This window comes from Lissotriton helveticus, chromosome 3_1 (genome assembly GCF_964261635.1).
Source record: "Lissotriton helveticus chromosome 3_1, aLisHel1.1, whole genome shotgun sequence".
Classification (NCBI taxonomy): Eukaryota; Metazoa; Chordata; class Amphibia; order Caudata; family Salamandridae; genus Lissotriton; species Lissotriton helveticus.
This window is the reverse complement of record NC_136061.1, coordinates 116,233,240-116,239,239: the sequence shown is the minus strand read 5'-3', so window position 1 is coordinate 116,239,239 and position 6,000 is coordinate 116,233,240. Positions and strand designations below refer to the sequence as shown.

The 6,000-nt window shown below is 43.5% G+C and overlaps 1 protein-coding gene across 1 annotated transcript in view; it reads left to right on the top strand.

Annotated features, from left to right (window-relative positions):
• The first annotated feature begins 628 nt into the window (after nucleotides 1-628).
• The window catches only part of TEKT1 (tektin 1), a 112,664-nt gene continuing 107,292 nt past the window's right edge, over nucleotides 629-6,000 (top strand). The window contains exon 1 of the mRNA XM_078683538.1: nucleotides 629-763. The gene's annotated coding sequence lies outside the window, so the exon portion shown is untranslated. The remainder of the gene's footprint in view (nucleotides 764-6,000) is intronic.

Here is a 6,000-nt window from a genome sequence, read left to right as displayed (position 1 = left end):
AGATGTTTTGTTGTTATTTTCAATAAAATTACAAAAAAAAAAAAGAATGTAACAGAAGTTGTCTTGCTGCCGTGCACCAAAAAGTAAATCTGACCGCAGAACTTTTAGGTGGTTCTATGGTTGTCTGCTAGTTAATGGACTGACACTCATTAGTTGCTACATGCGCGCTCGAGCCTCCTGTTTAATTGAAGTTGATTCCTGAGCAATGGTACGACAAGCAGCCATGTTGGAACTATATCGGAGTTTACTAAATCGAATCGCCCTGAAATGGTTTATAACTCAAAGGAAAGAAGACTCCCATGAACATAGAAAGTACGAGAATATTTTTGAAACACCAATTATTAGCATTGTTACTGCAGTCATTTAAATTTTCCAGCCCATTCCTTAGTTTTAGACTCTGCTGTACATTCCTCCAGTTTTCTCAGTTATGTAATTTCTCCTACAGCCTTAGCGCACACTATCTACTAACAAACACAACGCACCATGGTTAGTCATATACTCTATATTTTGCGTCATAATTGAGCTCCTCAATAGATGCAGTCCACTTCCGCTCACGGTAGCCAGCTCTCCTATTGCCTTCCTTTGTTTCTAATATGTTCCACACACCCATGTCCTTCCTCTCTTTCGTGGTACTCCCGTTGCCGGGGAGACACGACGCGTTCCTAGGTTGCCTGGCAGCTGCTTTGTTTACTGTCTGGTCGGAGCTGCTGACCAGGCGCTGGGAGTAGCGGAGAACCCAGCAGGAGAACAGCAGGAAGAAGAGGTGAGCGGAGGGGAGCCTGTGGAGTAAGAAGCGGGCTGTGTGTGATCCCAAATAATTTGAACGGACAGTATGGGATTCATGCTTAGCTTCATCATGGAAACATGATGGATCTTAGCTGAGGATATAGGGAAATCATCAGTGGCGGCAGGAGGAGCAGGGTTACTAAGTGACATGATTCAAATCAGCTGAGACATGCAACATTTTCAGCGGGTGCCAGGGAGTTCACCCGTGCTTGTGAGGGGGTATAGATAGCGCTGTCACCTTCCGTTAGAATAAATAATACATGTATAGAATTACAGGTGGTTGTCGATAGGACTTTGTACCCTGAAAAAATGTTACTTATATAATGCATCTGAATTTCTCCTTATCTAACATTGCCCATAACGACTGATTCAGAAAACAGAGTTCAAGTATCCTTTATTGTTTTTGAGGAATGAGAAAAACGGTGTTTTGTACTTTTGCCGGTCTGAGTAAATTAAAGAGATAACGTAGTCAACCACGCTGAGGAGAAATGTAATTACCTCTTAGAAATTACCTTTATTCTTTGCATCTGCAGAGTTTCTAAAGTATAGTACAGTAGGCAACCAACCAGACTGAAAAGGTGGAGACTGGTTCCTTCATATAAAGCATTCTTCACCTCTGAACACCAACCCCATACTCCTGAGACTTGAAGAGTTGGGTGTTCTTAGTTTGTCAAAGGCCTGGAAATCTACATCATCGAATTGTACTAATATTAACTGTCACTCCTTTGCTCTAAACCTACTGGTACCTAGTTACACAAAGATCTTACATTTGTGATACAATACAGCAATTCAAAAGCAGGAGAGCAGAAACACAACCCCAGTAACTCTTTTGGACCAAACTGTAATTGTGTTTTTACTGCTCTTCACCTAAGATTCATCATATTACTTTCCTTCATCAGCTGACTTCGACGAGGTCTACACTGGACACATTTTAACCACCTATCCTAGGCCAAACCTCACTTTTTGCTTTCCAAGGTTGATCCATACCCTGTCTACTCTGGCAGATTGGAAACCTAATACTTTTGAACTTTGCTACTGTGTACTGCTGCAATAGTTGTATCTCTTCATGAAACCCTCACATCTTCATTTGCGCTCTGAGATGCCCATTTACTGTTTGTATTTTTCTTTATAGAAACTAAAGTAAATAAATAAGTAATGTGTGCAGTGCTCCTCACCACCTCACTACGATGATTTTAATTAAACATTAAGAAATGTACAAATTGCCACAAAATGTCCAAAACATTTACTAGAGATGAGCCACGAATGCCACATCAATAAGATCTTTTATTTCCATGAAATTATGAACCTCATGTGTGTTAGAACACACCATTAGCTTTCAAATGTACTCCCAACTCCAGCTGGCAACACCTACTAAGCCTCCGTCTCTTTCCCTTCCCATGGATCACATGGGCCTTTTTATAAAATGTGCCTCTCTCCTCCAATTTCATCCATGCTATCAGAACTTGTGGGAAACCCATAAAAAGAATAAACAAATTAAAGAATGGATGAATGGAAGAATGAGCATTATAATGTACACAATTACCCAATAGACATCATGGTGCAAGGAAGTGGCATTAGAGGTGAGTTCAAACAACAGGAACTGCATTTTAGAGAGTGGCGTAGCAAGGGGGCGGCCCGTCCCGGGCAGCACGAGTTGTGGGGGGCGGGAGCCTCCACTCGCTCTTACCTGCGGCCGTCACAGGGCGGCAAATGCAGGAATTGACAGCACCCACTTCCCCCTCTTACATGCGGTCTAGCTACGCCGCTGATTCAAGATTAATACATTGTTTGAATAGGCAGATGCAAATTGGGAGAGAGTTCAAAGTTTTGACAGCAATATAGGAGAAGGAATTCAACCATATTGGGTCCTTCTAATTCTAGGGAATTAAATAGCTGGGACCCAGAAAACGAAGGGAACAACCAGGAAGATTGTGCTTAACATTGCAGTTGATGGATGTAGGAAGGACTGCTGCTGAAAATCATTGTAAGTGAAAGAAAGGGCATTCAAGATGATTCATTTTCTGATGGGAGCCAATAAAGAGCTTGTAGAACTGGGGCTACAGACTGACCTGAAGTAATATGTAGGGCAAGACACGCATCTGCATTTTGTATGCGCTGAAGACGTTGAGCTAAGTGTGAGAAATTAGGTTGTTGGGGGATTGGGTTGTTAACACTGCTCAAGCAACTGCCACAATCCTGATACTCCTGATAATCACCTTCAGGATAGTCCACTCCTCAGGTCCCCACTATCTCCGAACCAGATTCATGCGTCATACACCCTCCCGCAGTCTTAGATCGTCCAACGCTAATCTGTTGAAAATACAAGCATTTAGACTTGTCTCAAAGGGAGGGAAATTGCTTTTAGTGATAGGTCCTAAGGCATGGAACAAACTCCCAAACCAGTTCCGCCAGACTCAATCCGAGACTCTCCTCAGGAAACCCCTATAGACTTGGATTTTCTCAACAGCTGACGCCCTATGCAGAACTCTAATGCCTTTTCCACCCAGTATGTTTCCAACCCCGGGTTCCGCTTAGTGCCATGATGCTCCTCGGAGTGACAGTAGCGTGTGTTCAATTACATTACATTACAATCCATATCAAGGTGAGCCAATTAAGTCACTAAATTAACCTGTGCTCAACCCTCTGGTAGCTTGCCACTAAAGCAGTCAGGCCTCACTTAGAGTATTTATGCAGCACACAAAAAGCAATAAAGTGAAAACACAACACAAGAACAATCCCACATCAATCTAGAAAAATAGAATAATTTTCTATAATTTATTTGACACCAAAACAACAAAATTCAATCAGTAGACCCGAGTTATGATTTTGTAAAGTTCAAAGTAGAAACTAGCGCCTAAACGATCAAAGCACCAACTGTGGATATATAGTCACGCAAGACCAAATCGAAAATAGGGCTGACTTTGATGGAGTGCTGGTTGGATACAAGAAGAGGATTGGGCTTGGTCTGCGCTTACCTTCTGACTCAGAAAAAATATCTGATAAGGTAAGGTTCGGTGGGGCAAGGCTGCATGCTGTAACCGACAAGGGCTCCATAGGCCTAATATCCCTTCTGAGAAGTACCGCTGAATAGGATTTGCTGCTACGAAGAAGAACATAGTGGGAGCTGCTGAGAAGTCAGGCCGACCGGTGATGCAGCTTGGACGGATCAACGAGCAGGTAGGTCCCAATCTCCAATGGGCACTCAGAATAGGTTTTATCCAAACATGTAGTTTGGGTGTCTGGGCAACTTTAGTGCCGTTTCTAAGGGTCCAGGACTAGCGAGGCACCACTTGGACGGTCAAGACTCACTCAAACTGGGTCCAGGTCCTGGTTCAAGATGGTCAAAGCCTTTTCAGTCCCTGAGGCTCTGATCGGGAGGTTAACCAACTAGCCCTTTGGAGTCACTCTGGTAGTCCTGAGTTCAAGCAGTGGTACAGGGCTCAAGCAGCAGGGCAGGCCTCTGAAGGTTCAAGGCAGGCATCAGGAAGTAGAGCAGTCCTTCCAGGTACAGCAAAGCAGTCATCTGAAGTAAACAGCAGACCACAGCAACAGGCAGTCCTCTGCGAGTCCCAGATTTGGTCCAGAAATTGAACTGAAGAGCGGGTTGGAGGGTCCTATTTTTATACCTGGTGCCTTTTTTGAACTAGGGAGAAGTTTCTAGAGATTCTCTTTAAAGTGCTCAGAATCTCCTGCCTCTCCCTGTGCTGGCTCCAGCCTGGCTGCAGGAACAATGGACTAGTGTCAAATTGTATTAAAAGGGGAGTTTAAGGCTAGGGCTGGACTGGCCGTAGCGGGCACCGGGCATTTCCCCGGTGGGCCGCTAGGGCGAGGGCCGATTTTGGGCCCCTGGAAGCCGTTTTTGTTACAAGGTCTTTTTTGCAGCTAAATCGTCCGAAACCGGCCCTGGAAAACAGCTCGGCCGCTCCCATGGGGGCCTGCCAAGCTCTTTGCCAGGGCCAGTTTTGGTTCCCAGTCCGACCCTGTTTAAGGCTTGACAAGGGAGTTATTTTGCCAAGTCAAATTGGCAGAATAAACTGCATTCAGGCTGCAATGGCAGATCTAGGGCATATTTGTAGGTGCTGGTTAAGTGGGTAGCACAATAAGTTCTGCAGACCCATTTGTACATTTGTAGCATTTAATTCTATATGGTAGACCCCTTTACTAGGGACTCCTAAGTAAATTAAATATTCCAATCAGGTGTAAGCCAATTCTACTATGTTTTCGGGATCGCGCACAAGCACTTTAGAACTTGTTAGCAGTGGTAAAGTTCACAGATACCTAAGGCCAGCACAAACAAATTCAGAAAAGCAGTAGGGGTTGAAGGCAAAAAGTTTGGGAGTGACCCGTAGAGAGGGCCAAACCAACACTGAGCATTCAGAAAGACCCAGATAAGATGAGTTGACATAATTGAGTTATGCAGAAAGATGAGCTTGGATGACAAGTTTGTGAGAAGCAATGACTTTGAAATGCAGAGTTTTCCTAGGCATGTGAACATATAGAAAGCAGACAGAAGAAGTGTAAGTAATTTGAGTTTTGAAGGATGTCAGGATCCAAATATATTCCTATATGTTTAGCTTACAAGAATGGCGTGGGGGAAGGGGCCTAGTTCAGGAGGCCACCATGCGATGAACAGATGAGAGAGGCTGACAACCAAGGAGCAGAATGTCAGTTGTATCATTGTTAAGTTCTAGATAGTTAGCTGTTGTACACTTGGCGATAGCTAACATTCAGGATGATAAGTGAAACAATCTTATACTTTGTTACGTGACTCATTCTTAATATTAGTATGTAGTCCATTTTCCAAATCATTCTTTGCTATCTGGCTTTCTGTGGTGTTTTTTGTGGCCTTCATGTAGTACTAAGTCCTGAAAGAGAAATTATTGTCACTTAACCTGTTACAACGTTAGTCCAACTTGAATGACTGAAAGGCTATGTTAGGTCTGAGATGGGATAAGTTAAGATGGCTGATTGGGAATATTCTAGTTTAATGATTAAATAATACATACATCGACTGATTGCCACAATAGTCTTAGGGTTCCCAAGTGAGAAGGAAAACACAGAGTTGCCCAGTTCTTGGGTTTAGAACCCTGAGCAAGGTGTGCAAGAAGTTGATAACACCATTCCAAGAATATGGATGTTTTATGAACATCCATACTGTTGAAATGGTGCATAGGAAACTGAAAACCTCATGTCAGAGGTTGTAGATGGTGGGAA